The sequence below is a fragment of the Piliocolobus tephrosceles genome, chromosome 13, assembly GCF_002776525.5.
Source record: "Piliocolobus tephrosceles isolate RC106 chromosome 13, ASM277652v3, whole genome shotgun sequence".
Classification (NCBI taxonomy): Eukaryota; Metazoa; Chordata; class Mammalia; order Primates; family Cercopithecidae; genus Piliocolobus; species Piliocolobus tephrosceles.
Window position 1 is genome coordinate 109,393,786 of NC_045446.1, and position 13,069 is coordinate 109,406,854.

General features: G+C 50.0%; 1 long non-coding RNA gene across 3 annotated transcripts in view; it reads left to right on the forward strand.

Annotated features, from left to right (window-relative positions):
- Window positions 1-13,069, forward strand: part of LOC111540007 — a 34,829-nt gene that overhangs the window by 1,585 nt on the left and 20,175 nt on the right. The window contains exons 2-4 of one of the 3 annotated variants that reach the window (XR_002730867.2): window positions 1,494-1,665; window positions 2,235-2,325; window positions 12,349-12,497. This is a non-coding gene — a long non-coding RNA (uncharacterized LOC111540007). Of the gene's footprint in view, window positions 1-1,493; window positions 1,666-2,234; window positions 2,326-3,260; window positions 3,567-12,348; window positions 12,498-13,069 lie in introns of those variants that run through there. The other 2 variants (XR_002730868.2, XR_002730866.2) reach the window with 2 other exon arrangements.

Genomic DNA, 13,069 nt, shown 5'->3' on the forward strand with positions numbered 1-13,069 from the left:
CTCTATTTTATTTTATTTGAGACAGTCTTGCTCTGTTGCCCAGGCTGAAGTATAGTGGCCTGATCTCAGCTCACTGCAACCTGCGTCTCCCAGGTTCAAGCGTTTCTCCTGTCTTAGCCTCCTGAGTAGCTGGAATTACAGGTGTGTACCACCATGCCCAGCTAATTTTTGTATTTTTAGTAGAGACAGGGTTTCGCCATGTTGGCCAGGCTGGTCTTGAACTCCTGACCTCAGGTGATCTGCCCTCCTTGGCCTCCCAAAGTGCTGGGATTATAGGCATGAGCCACTGCACCCGGCTGCACCCTCTCCTTCTTTAGGTCAGGCTTCTTTGATCCTCTGATCTTAAACGAGCTTCCAAAGAGGGTGCGGCCAGCGGGGAAGAAGTGGCTGCCCGGGGCTTGGCTGGGTGGAGAAGATGGAAGCAAGTAAGTGATATAGTATGGTTGTTCACTCATCATCTTTAAACAAGCAGGGAAGGTTGCTGGGGGAGGGGACATTTAACTGAGACCCTGAAAGACAGATCAGATTCGGACCAAAGGAGGCAGGAGAGAGAATCTTAGGTGGAAGGAACAGCTTGTACAAAAACACGGAGGTACGCGGAGGTGGAAGAGGTGTCACCTGTGTTAGGACAGCAGGCAGTCCAGTTTGTTTTGTGTTTTAGGGATGTATAAGAGAAAGGGACAGGTAGGCACAAACAGTATGCAAAAGGACTAGAAGGTTCCCTTTAGTGACAAGAAGAAACACAGGACCAAGCAGCAGGAAAGCAGGCTTTGGTTCCTGCTCTTAAGCTATGAGCCCAGGAGTCACTCTTGCTTCTTACCTCTTCCTAAACCACCATATTTCCAATTCTGTTGATTCTTCCTCTTCTGCACTCATGGTCTTTACAATACTGACAGTATAGCCAGTCTGCACTGAGGTGGGGAGTAAAATGTAATGGTCCAGCACATGGAACTCTGGAGAGCTAATCTGCCTGGATTGGAATTCTTAAACTTCAGCTCTGACACCCAATAGCTGTGTGTCCTTGGGCAAGTGACTTAACTTCTCTGTGCTCAGGTTCTTTCTCTCTAAAACAGGGAGAAATAACAGCACCTACCTCTTGAAGTTGTGAGGATTAAATGAGCCAAACATGTGAAGTGCATGGAACACTGCCTGGTGTACAGGAAAAACTGTTTAAGTGTTAGTCATCATTATTATTGTCATCTGTCTCCCCACATCCAGTTTTCCCCTTTCTGAAAATGGTTTATATATATTTTACAAGCTTTGTTTTGAAATAATTTTGGATTTGCAATAGAGTTGCAAAAATGGTACAGAGTTCCATATGCCCTTCAATCATCTTCCCTGAATGTTAACATCTTATAGAACCAGGGTACATCTATGAAAACCAAGAAATTAGTGTTGGTATAATACTATTAACTGAACTACAGAATTTATTCAGATTTCCCCAGGTTTTTTTCCCACTAGTGTCTATTTTTTTGTTCCACAATTTAATCCAGGATACAACGTTACATTTAGCAGTGGATTATTTTCAAATGCCGATGGTCAAGTCGCAATGCCAGGAACGACTTCTCGGCCTGCCAGACTCTGAGACCGGTGTCAAGTCCTCAACAAGGCCTAAGGGCCCATGCCTGCTTCTGCAGCCTCATCTCACCCTGCTCCGAGGCTTTGGTGAGGAGCCACTGGGATTTCCAATAATCCCCTGCTATAGGCTTTGAATACTTGGGACCACTTTAGTGATAGTTTATAGTGCCTGATTCACTCCCCATTAGACTGTCAGCTCCTCCGGGGCAGGGATCATCTTGCTTTTGTTCTCTGCTATATCTCCAGCACCTAGCACATACCTGGTACCTGATAGGCTTGTAATGAAAATGTGTTGATTAACTCACATCCTGTGCCACTTTCTGCCAATCACTTCCCCTCTCTGGACTTCAGTTATCTCATCTGCAGACTGAAGAGTTTAATTTGTTCACTGGTTTTCCAATTGTGTTTTGGAAACCCTAGAATTTCCTGGGCTCAATAAGAGCCACATTTAAAGAGCATGTGTTTTCATGTGCTTAAAAATTGGGCTTCTCAGAAAGGTATCTCTTAATGGATTCTGAAGATTCTGCTGCTTAAAAAAATTTGAAAACCTGACAGATTATTGTATATTATGAATTACATATGGTTGCATGATTTTACAACTCCTTTATTTATTTATTTATTTATTTATTTATTTATTTATTTATTTATTTTTGCAGGCAGTGGTGAGCCATGGAAGGTTTCTGAACAGAGTACTTATTGGGAGCTGTCAGAGCTGTGCTTCAGGAGATGAATCTGGCAACAACGTGGGTAGGTTGGACAGATGACGATTGGTCAGTGAAGGAGGAGGGGAGCGAGGAGAGAGGGTTGTCATGGAAGCCAAGTGAGAAGAGGATTTAATAGAGGAGGAGGAGGAGGTTGCTAACAGTGTCTGATGCCGCAGAAAGCAGGTGGGGATCAGAAGGGGTCTTTGGAAGCAGTGGCAAAACCACCAGTGACCTTTGAGAGAGTGATGTTGGTGACCAGGCAGGGACTGAACCCAGATCAAAGTGGGAGGAGGAGCAACTGGAAGGCGAAAAAGCAGAGGCAGCAGGTGTCCTCTCTGCTTTTGAGAAGTTTGGTGGTGGATGGAATGAGCAAGGTGGATGAGAAGCTTGGAGAGGGTTAGCAAGACAGACCAAGAGGCTTATTTTCTCCTTTTTCATCAAAAGCTACTGAGCATTTTGTAGTCAGAAGGAAAAGAGCTAGTGGACAGTGAGGGAGTGGAGAAGCAAGTGTAAGAAGTGAAATAGGTTGTCATTTATGGAGCAAGCCCTGGGTTGGGGGGCACTGAGGGTGGGAAGGGGTCAGCCTTGGAAAGGAGAAGACCCATCTTTCTCTGAGCCTGGAGGGAAGGTGAAGAGAATAGTGAAGGTAGAAGTTTTGGGGTGGAGTAGTGAAGGTGGAAGTTTATAATAAGGTCATTGCAGTACAGTGGGAGCTGAGGTTATCTGCAGAGAGAGGTTGGAAGCTGGCTTCAGATTTCACAATTGAGAAAGCCAAAGGGCGTGTTAAGGGGAGTATGACTACGAAGCTTCCAAAATCTACAGGGAGAAAGGAGCAAGCATCATCTATGTGTCTTCATAGGGAAAAGTCAGGACTAATAGTCATATTTTTGGAGGAGGTAGACTTCAGTTTAGTCTAGGCAAGACTGTTGAGGGATCTTAGTTGACCGACAATGGATTGACCTCCCAGTCACTTTTCAGACTCAGGCTGCAGGCCCATTCATCAGGCATGCTGTGCATGGGCTTCTTGCCCTGGCATGAAGCATGGATGCAGTGAGTTCCACGCTCCCTCCTGGCCCTGAGACTTGATAACTGCAGGAATGACAGCCCACTTGAAGAGCAGGCCGCTGGGCTCACCTTTCTCACTGACCTCAGGGCTGGAGGCATGAGGGGGCAACTAGACAAAAGATCAGCCCTGGGGAAGGTGCCATCCCTAGAAAACTCTCCTCTGAGCCCTCCCTTGACTTCCACATGTTCTTTCAGAGAGGCAGCTATGGGGCTTGGAAAAGGCCCAAAGTCAATACAATAATAACTTCCCCTCCCGGCCATATCCCAGGCCCCTCTGTGTCATTCAGAAATTGGCTAATAAAGTTCACTTTGATGTGAGAGGAGCCCCATTAAGAATCCCCCAAGATTCCCCGGTCCCCTGAAATCTGTCAATAGGAGAAGATATGTTGGAGCGGTATGCTGGATGGGGGTCACCCCCTTTTGTGTCCCCAGTGCTCACCCTGGTGTCAGTTGAGGCTGAGGGCAAGGGGAGAGGAAAGGAAGAGGAATCCCGTGAAGAAAGTATGGCTAAAGCCTTAGCCAACCCCAAAGAGGACCCACCTGGCATGGCTACCCTCTTGCCCTAACCTGAGGCCAACCTCATCTCAGGCAGTGCTCCCAGGGTGGATGGGAAGCCACAGCACCTAATTACTATGATCATCATGCTGGTGGCTGTGGTGATTATGATGGTGCCTCTGTATCCCACAGCGCTTAGCAACATTTAATTACTGTTATTCCTATGGAGATCACTGCAGAGCCTTGGCTGCCATTGCTCTTGGGGATGGAGCAACTACACACAGCTGCACCCACTCCCCAGTCCAATGATCCACTGTGTTGAAGTGCTGCCAAAATGGTTAGCAGACATCAGCCTCTCCCTTGTGGGCCATGGTGTCCCAGTGATCTGCATGGCATTTGGGGTTGAGCTCTGAGCGGTGGTAGGAAGGCCCCAGTTCCATGTTGAACCATCCAACTCTCCAGAAAGAAGGGAAATTGGTCTATGCCCTGTGTCTGGTCAGAAGGCCCTCAATACACTCCTGTGAATCACGACATCCCAAATCCTAAAGAATTCTGGATGTGAGTAGAGGCAGCATTCCTGATTAGGAATGCTAATTCCTAATCCTGATTAGGGATGGGAGCACTCAAAACTCAACAGTGATACTGAGAAGAGGGTTTCATCCAGGCTCCGCATAGACCAGAGAGCTTAGGTCATGAAGATGGGAAGGGATGGAGTGGAGCTTCTGTGTGGAGCATACCTTATGTAGAAAGACAAAAGGGAAAAGGGCTTTGAGAAAGGAAGATACTCAACCTCCCACTCCCACTGTCCTCCCTTTGATGATGCTCTTATATCCAGGGATGGGTGTTATAGTCAGGATAATTATCAGGGTGGACTACTTGTCTAGAGGAACCAGATTTTTCTTGCAAGTTATGTGGAAACCAAGAAATAGAAGGTATTGTTAGGGAAGAGCAGAGTTCCTGGATCAGCCCAAGCCCAGCAAAAAAAGCTCACGGTGGACGCCTGCCTGGGAGTGGGGACGTGAGGCTGGGGCTGTGGAGTGGTGGGTCTTGACTCTTTGGGTCTCAGATCTTTTTGGGATCCGATGAGCGCTGTGTCTCTCCCTGAAAACTGCACATACGCACATGGACAGTGTTTGCATGGCAACCTGCTGAAGCCCAGCTGGGGACTTGAGTTAGGAATCCCTGCTGAAGAAGAAGTGCTTTGGGAAGGAGGCAGTCCTGAGCCCAGACTCCCTGTGATCTGGGCTAATGACTGATGCTAATGACATGGAGAATCCCAAATGAGGAAAATCCAACCCAGACTTCTATAATGTGAAGTGAAAAGAACAAGTATTATCCATAGACTACATTATAATTCTGTAAAAATTCACACTTATAAAGAGAAAAACGTGAAGGTGACATGGATAAATGAAAATAATTTGTGGGTAAAGAGTTTTTATCTTATTTAAAATTTACTTAAATATCATTATGAGGCTACTTTAATAATAGATTTAATTTTTTTTCTATATTATGTAAAGTGCTTTTCCTGAAGAAATGAGCTTTCGAATTATATTTGATTTAGGTTAATATTAATGCCCTGTATGTCCTGAGTACATGTTTCTAGAAAGAGGTGATCCAGGAGGCTGCCAAGTGGCCTGCAGGTGACATCCAGAGGGTAGAAAATGCCCATGCAGGTAACTGAATTCTGAGGAACATGAGACCACATGCTGCTCAGGAGGCAACCAAGGGAGAGGATGCTGTGTTCTGGAGTTAGGTTTGAGTCCTGGACCTGCCATTTACTAACCATGAAACCTGGAGTTTACCTGGGGTGGAGGAGGGGGTGTTTCCCAGGACACGGGACTTTCAGTGCTAAAACTGGGAAGGTCTTGGGCAAAGTGGGACAAGTTGGTCACCCTATTAATGAGCTATTAATACCTCTCTGAGCCTCAGTCTCCTCACTTGTAAGATGACACTGGCAACTCCCAGGATCTTTGTGAAAGCATTGTGTATGCCATCTTCACACCTGTTGGGATGATGGTTATCATTGGTGGGGTGGGATGGAGGAGGGGAGTGGGGAAAGGGGTGTTTCTCCCCAGCCTTGTGATCTGAGAGACCAAGAGCCTGTCTGGATGGATACCATGATTTGTATATGGAGAGCTTAAGACAATGGTCTCTCACAACTGGCTTTTAACAATAATTCATTCAAGAAATATGTATGGGCCACCTACAATCAGATCTGTGCTACGCATTTGGATATTCCGTGAACGGCTGCAACATACTGTCTTCCTTCCTGGGACCCAAGTCTAATGGGGGAGGCAAGGATCCATAAGGAAGTGGACAGCAGGGAAAGCTAGGGACTTCGGGAATGTCAGGTGGGCAGGGACCCTTCCCTAGTCTAGGGGTCAGGAAGGGTCAGGACGTGTTCCTGCAGAGATGAGTAGAGCCCCCTTGGGTGAGGACTGGCTGGCCAGGGATGTTATGTTGTAGAGAAATCGGGCACAGGAGAAGGCAGCAAGAAGGCCCAGAGGCTGGGTGCTCCGAAGGACTGAGAGTAGTTCGTTCAGTCTGGCTGGTGCGGTGCAAAAGGAGAGCATGAGAGAGGGCCTGGGGAGTCACGTGCCCATGTCATGTGGGCTTTTGTGCTGCATCATGGAGTTTGGACTTCATCCTGAGGGTGGCAGGGAGCCGTGCACGGTAGGGCTGTAGCAGAGTGAGCGTGTTTTATACCTGGCCACTCAGCAGCCCCAACCCGTGTTGTGCTCAGATGGCATTCCTGGTCCAGGCACTGGTTTGCCTCTTAGGCCCAGGTCCTCTGGGCTCTGTCTGTCTTGCTGTAAGGCTCTGAGCCTAGCCCATCTGTGGAACACTTCTGCAGCTCCAAACCTGGTGTAGTCGATCTGGACATTTCCCTGGCAGGGCTCTGCTGCCTGGTACAGACTGTGACTCCAGAGAGCAGAGTGGCACTCCCTCCCAAGCATGCTGCTGTCACCACAGTGTGTCTGTGTGGGTTTGATGGCTGAGTGGCAATGGCGCTCAGGGCATGCCGGGGGCTCACGCAACCCAGGCAGCTAACGATTAACAAACAATTATACTAATCGGCCTAGAAACAGGGAGGCAGGTGTGCACCCCTATGCATGTGAATGCACACACACGCATGTGCACACACATTCAGATTCACTGACATTTATGCCCATCCTTTCATTGAAACTCAGGTGAGCACATGGAGAGATGCCCTGCTACCTAGATTAGATGAATAGGCATTGCATTACTTTACATGCCATTACCTTCATCAGAGACATGCCCCTCCACCACTGACACATGGATGTCACAAGTGCTCTATACACAGCCTCACATAAATGGCTGCACACCTACACTGGCCCAGACCCCTTCTCATGTCTTTACAAACACATTACAAGAGTTAAAAAGGAGCATCTATATCAAATGTCTGGCACAATGCCTGGCACATAGGACTATTATATTCTATTTGAACATGCTATTATTATATTAAGACACTTTAATATGTGCACATGTACTGATACACTCACAGACACACACACATTGCCCCATACAGTCTTTTAAACCCAGGTGCACACACAAGAGCTCCACCTTTCCACAAACTGACACATACACTTCCGTGTACACAAACAAGCTCACTCACAAAGACATGCAGGTTGCCATAATGTGCTTTCCCATTTGCACCTACACACAATCACCACCACACTAATAATAATAGCAAAACCAAGGTGGATGATTGCTTCATATTTTTCAAAGGGTTTTCAGGCCTGTAATCTCATTTGATCCTCACAGCAGCCCTGTGAGACGGGTGGGTGGAGCAGGCATTATTACTCCAGGTTTACGGTTGAAGCAACAGAAGCCAGAGGGGTGAAGTTCGCCATCTGGGAGGTGGCCTGAAACTCAGATCTGACTTCTCGGTAGTGAGCTTCCCATGCCTATTTGACAACTTCCAGCCCTCACTACAGAAAGCAGCAGCCAGGGCAGGGGCCTGCTAGATTCTTGATTCCTGGTCAAAACATTTCCCCAAGTCAACCCCAGCTGAGAAGTGGGAATTGGAGGCTGATAAAGGGAAACCGCCATCATTAGAAATCCCATAAAGTCTCATTTACAACTCCCTGTCAGATGAAAGGAGCAATTGACTGCGTTGGAGGGGAAAGCAAATACCGATTTCCTTTAGGACTGCCCAGCCTTAGACAGCTGGTCCTAGAAGGTCCTGAGGGTGGGGGAGATCCTGTTCCATCAGGGCTGTCCTCAACTCTGTGCACTTTCTCTCCCCTCTGTCTAGGTCCATGTGTGGGTCCTTAAGCTCTAATTTGAGAAAAAGGGAGGAGAAAAGGACAAAGAAGGCTCTCCCCTTCCCTTGGATCCCCTTCTGCTCCCACACGCCTAGTGGGAGCTTCCCTCTTCTGCTTGAGCCTTTAGGGCAGGTTCAGGACCCTCTCTCCTACCTGGCTGGGCCAGACATGAGGAACAGCTTGCAAGCCCTCCACCACCTGACCTGCCAAGTCCATACAGGCCTTAGATCCAACAACTTAGAAAGTTAATGAGGGCAGCTTTCTTCAAAGGGCCATGTTCAGTGGGGAGGTGGCCTGATGATGAATGGAGAGGTGGAGTGATGGCCCCTTAATCTGCTTCTGATGCTGCTACTTCACTCTGGTTTCATCATTATTGTGTGCCTTAGTTTCTCTATCTGCAAAATAGGAATAGTAACACCAAACTTACAGTGCTATTGCGAGGTGTGTAAAGTCCATGGCACAGTGCCTGGCACAATGCTGGGCTCCACAGGGTCAGGCCCTGTCGCCTGCCTGGGCAGCTTCTGGAGGAATGCCTCCACTGCCAGGGCTGGAGGGGTGGTGTGGCAAGAGATGCCTCCCCAGCCTCCTGGGTGTGCCAGCTCTGGCTGGGAGGGAGGGGCAGGGAAGGGACATCTGTTTGACACTCTTATCAGCATCCATTACCTGGTGTGTATTTTCCCAGGAGCTGATTACATTACAGCATGTGTTGATAAACATTTGGAGTCGGAGTACAGAGGAAACTGAGCAGAATGTTAAGCGGGTGGTGCTTGGGTCAGGAGATGCTGAGAAAGGGCTGGCTGTGATGAGCTGGGAGTGGTGACGAGGACCCCAATCTGGAGGCTTCTTCACTTGCCTAGCCCCTTTCTCTTTCTGATCTCCCTCCACCCTACTGCTCTGGCCCTAGCAGGGCATCCAGACATGGTCCCAGAGGCAGGCTGTTATAACAGAAGAGGTATGGGACTTGGGCGTGAGGCAGTTATGGGGTCCAGTCCCAGCTCTGTCATAAACTAGCTCTTGGCACTCCGGGCCAGTCTCTTACCTCCCTGGGCCTCAGTCTCCTCCTCTGTAAAGTAGGCTTAACATCCACTCCACAGAGTGGACCAAAGGTTAAAGAAGTAACCATGCACCATGCCCTGCACATAGAATTAAGTGCTTGGTCTCAAGACTCTTTTCCTGTGGTGCCCAGTTTACCCCCGAAAAATGGTCATTCTTGCCTTGACTGTGCCTCAGATGTTGGACCGCTGCTCTTATTTCTATTTTGAACTAAGAGGAAGTGATTTATGTTCTTCATAAGGCAAAGACCCCTACTTCCAACCCTAGTTAGGGCTGGAGCAGGCAACCCAGGGGGAGGGTTGACCCTTCCTCCCTTTTTCTATACCTGTGCATGTGCAAGACAGCTGTAGCTAGGGAATTATTTGTGTAGTTATCTGCCTGATTTCTTTCTCCCCCACTAGTCCGTAAACTCCCCGAGAACAGGTCACAATGTAGTGTCCGAAGTCCAGCCCAGGGCCTGGCACTGGCGGAAATGAATGACTCTCCCCCATCTGATTGGTCTGGCGCAGAATGGTCAAGATAACCCATCTCAGGGTTCTGTGCTGTCGAATTCCACGGTTGTTTCTGAACTTAGTGCACTGGATATACCTCTTGCTTGGCCTTTGGCATGATTCACTTTTCTTGTGGGGTATCTCTCTAGTCTCTCTGAGGTTTGGGCATTTAGACCTTCAAGAGAAGGATGTGCACCTGTCCCTCTGTCCGACTGTCCAATTTAGTGGTCATGGACAAATGCACGAATGAATGAGACTGCGAGAATGCTGCTTCCACCTCCTCTCCGCCTCCCCACCTCGCCTCCATGTGCCCTGGGCGTCCGGGACCCTGCGGGGGGCCTCCTGGAGGCGGGACGGGCACGGCGCCACCTAGCGGTCGCGGGCCGGGGAGCGCGCGTCCCGGTGCTTCCCCGTGTGGGACCTGCGACCGCCCCATAGCGCAGAGTCCGGGAGGCTCTAGCCACTGCCTCTGTCGGCCCCATTCTCTAGGTCCACAGAGGGTGGAGACCCTCGGGGGAGTGTACTCTTACTGGAGTACTGGGAGCCCTGCCCCACGGCTGTCAGCTCGGGTCGGGCGCGCCGGGTGCCCAGGAGGCGGCCTCCCACCCCTCCCCCGCACACGTCGTTCCAGTCCCTCCGCCACAAAGAGGCCATTGATTGGGAAGAGAGGCCGGGTTGTGGTAGGAAGGCTGGGGGGACACGCGCGCGCGCACACACACACGCACACACAAAGGCACATACACGCACACACACAGAGGCATACACACACGGAGGCACACATGCACACACAGAGGCACACACACAGGCACACACACCCAGAGGCACAAACACACATATACAGAGGCACGCACACACACACAGAGGCACACACACGCACACATAGAGGCACATAGAGAGGCGCACACAGAGGCACACACAGGTACACACAGAGGCACAAGCACACATACAGAGGCACGCACACACACACACACACACACACACAGAGGCACACACAGGCACACCCCGCCTCCTGCAGCGCCAGTCACTCCGCAGGGCCCGGGGGTGGGTGAGCAGGGGTGCGAGGGGGCGTAGGGCTGGGCGCGCCAGCCTGGGGGAAAGCCCCGCCTCCCGGATGTCGTCTCTTTGCCCCCTCCTCGCTCTCGTCTCCTCCCTAACCCCTCGCCCCACCCCCTGCCTAATTTTTGCCAGTGGACCATCGGCCTTTGGATGAATCCGCAGCAAATGGCTCATTCCGGGCGGGCCCGCCTCCCCATCCCCCTAGTGTGCGGTCTCCTCTCCCCAGCAAAGATGTTCGGTGGCGCTTACGGCCCCTTTTTAATATCAGGCGAAGCCAATATTGTTAGGAAGGAAGAACTGCTGTGGCAGCTGCTGCAAAGACAAATCAGATGCAGTAATGCATCGCGGGCTGAGGGAGGGTCTGAGTGTGCGGCCGCGCGGGCTTATCAGCGCGGAATGGCTAATGGGGGCGCGGCTCCCAGCGGAAGGAGGGCTGGAGACCGTGCGCGATGCGGCGAGGAGAGGAGAAGGCCAGGGCAGGAGAGTTTAGGCAGCAAGGATTTCCGCAGTCTCTCTTCTTATCCTACCCCTAAAAGGAAGCTGCTTGGACCTGAAGGTGGAGCTGAATTTGAGCCTTTGCTGGAGGTGGGGTGCCCGGCCCTTCTACAAATGCCTGCTTGATTCCCTCCGTGATGAGCAAAGGCCTGCCCTCCCACAACACCTGAATTCTGGGCACCCTGATCTTTGGAGGCCGGGACTTTCCCAGGTTCCCTATCAGTCCACCCACATCAGAAGTAGAACGAGCACCCTACTATCTAACCCGTTCCTGGCTCCTGCCCCCAGCCCTGCCTCATAACTGGGCTGTGGTGGGTGGGGTGTGGCTGGCAGTTGGTACCCGTTAAAAGAGAGCTAGGAGTGATAAATACTTGGTACCTCCCTCAAAGCTTCCGCTCGCCACCTGGATGCCTGTGTGCACACAGGAATTGGCTGGGGGCTAGGGAGAGCATGGGTGGGGGTGCTGGCCTGCTTGGTTTATAACACTTCTTCTTGCTCCTCAATGCCAGGGCAGGGAGTGTGCCCCTGTACGTGTGTCCTCATTTGCGGGCAAGGCTGTGCCCACGGAGGTGCCTGGAGATGTGAGTTTACTCACACATTCCCAGGCTCTCAGGAAGGAATTTTGCAAGAGGCCTTCCGCTTCCTTCCTCACCTGTTCTGCCATATCCATGTCAAATGGTCATCTGGATTCTGCTTGATCACTTCCAGTGACTGGAAGCTCACTTCTTCTCCAGGCAGCCCATCTCTGCTGACTGTTGGAATACTGAGCTGGAAACTGTGCCAGCAACCTGGACAATTCCCCACCCCCATCCCAAATGCATGAAAAAGGGGCCAGGACAAGATGCCAAAAACACAGCACCCTGAGATAATTATAGCTTGTGCTTACAGAATACCTCCTTAACCAGGCACTGTACTAAGTACTGCATGTATATTCACTCTCATAATCTTCGTGAAACTCTATGAGGTCATGTTTGTTGTTATCCCGATTGTGTTGAAAAGAAAACTGAGGCACAGAGAAGTTAAGGCACTTGACTGAAGTCCCACAGCGAGGAGGTGGCAATGCCTGATATACAATCAGGAAGCCTGGCTCTGCCTGAGTTTAATCACCACATTATATTGCAGGTACTGCCCAGAGAGAGAGAGAGGGAGACAGAGAGAAAAACACAGAGAGAACAAGAAAGAATGCACAGGCATGTGTGTGTATCTTCACCACCATTTCTGGGAAGCAGAGCTCAGTGGTGTTAGAGGCAACAGGGAAGATTGGATATGAAATTAAGACATCAGGAATTGCCTTTCTTCTTCCTCCTCCCCACCTTTTCCTTCCCCTCCCATCCCCTTTCTTCTTCATCACCATTGCCCTCACTTTCACCTGAATTAAAAGCCATCTTCTCAGCACTAGTGTGTTCAGGGGTTCCTTGCAAGCTGGAAACTCCATCTGGGTGCTTCCAGGCCAAGACAGATATATTGGCCTAGACAGATATAGAGGCCATACTCACAATGAAGTAGCATGAGATTAATGTGGTTGGTAGATGGGAAATAAATAGGGACGATCTGTATTTACGTTCCACACCAGCCAAGGGTTAGGTGGTACACGGTTCAGAAAGTTTTATGTTCAATTTTATGTCTAGACAGAGCTTGAGATGAGGTTATCACTTCTCTTCTAATTAGTGCAAGAAGGCTTCCCCAGGCGCTGCTTTCGCAGGTTCTGCTCTCTTGGGTTTGCCATTTGTTCCCAAGAGTGAGATGTAGGTGGAGTGGGGAGAGAGAATGAGCACTGGATTGGGAGTCATTATACCTGGATCTTCGACCTTGACTGTGCCACCAGTTTGCCTTGTTACCGTGG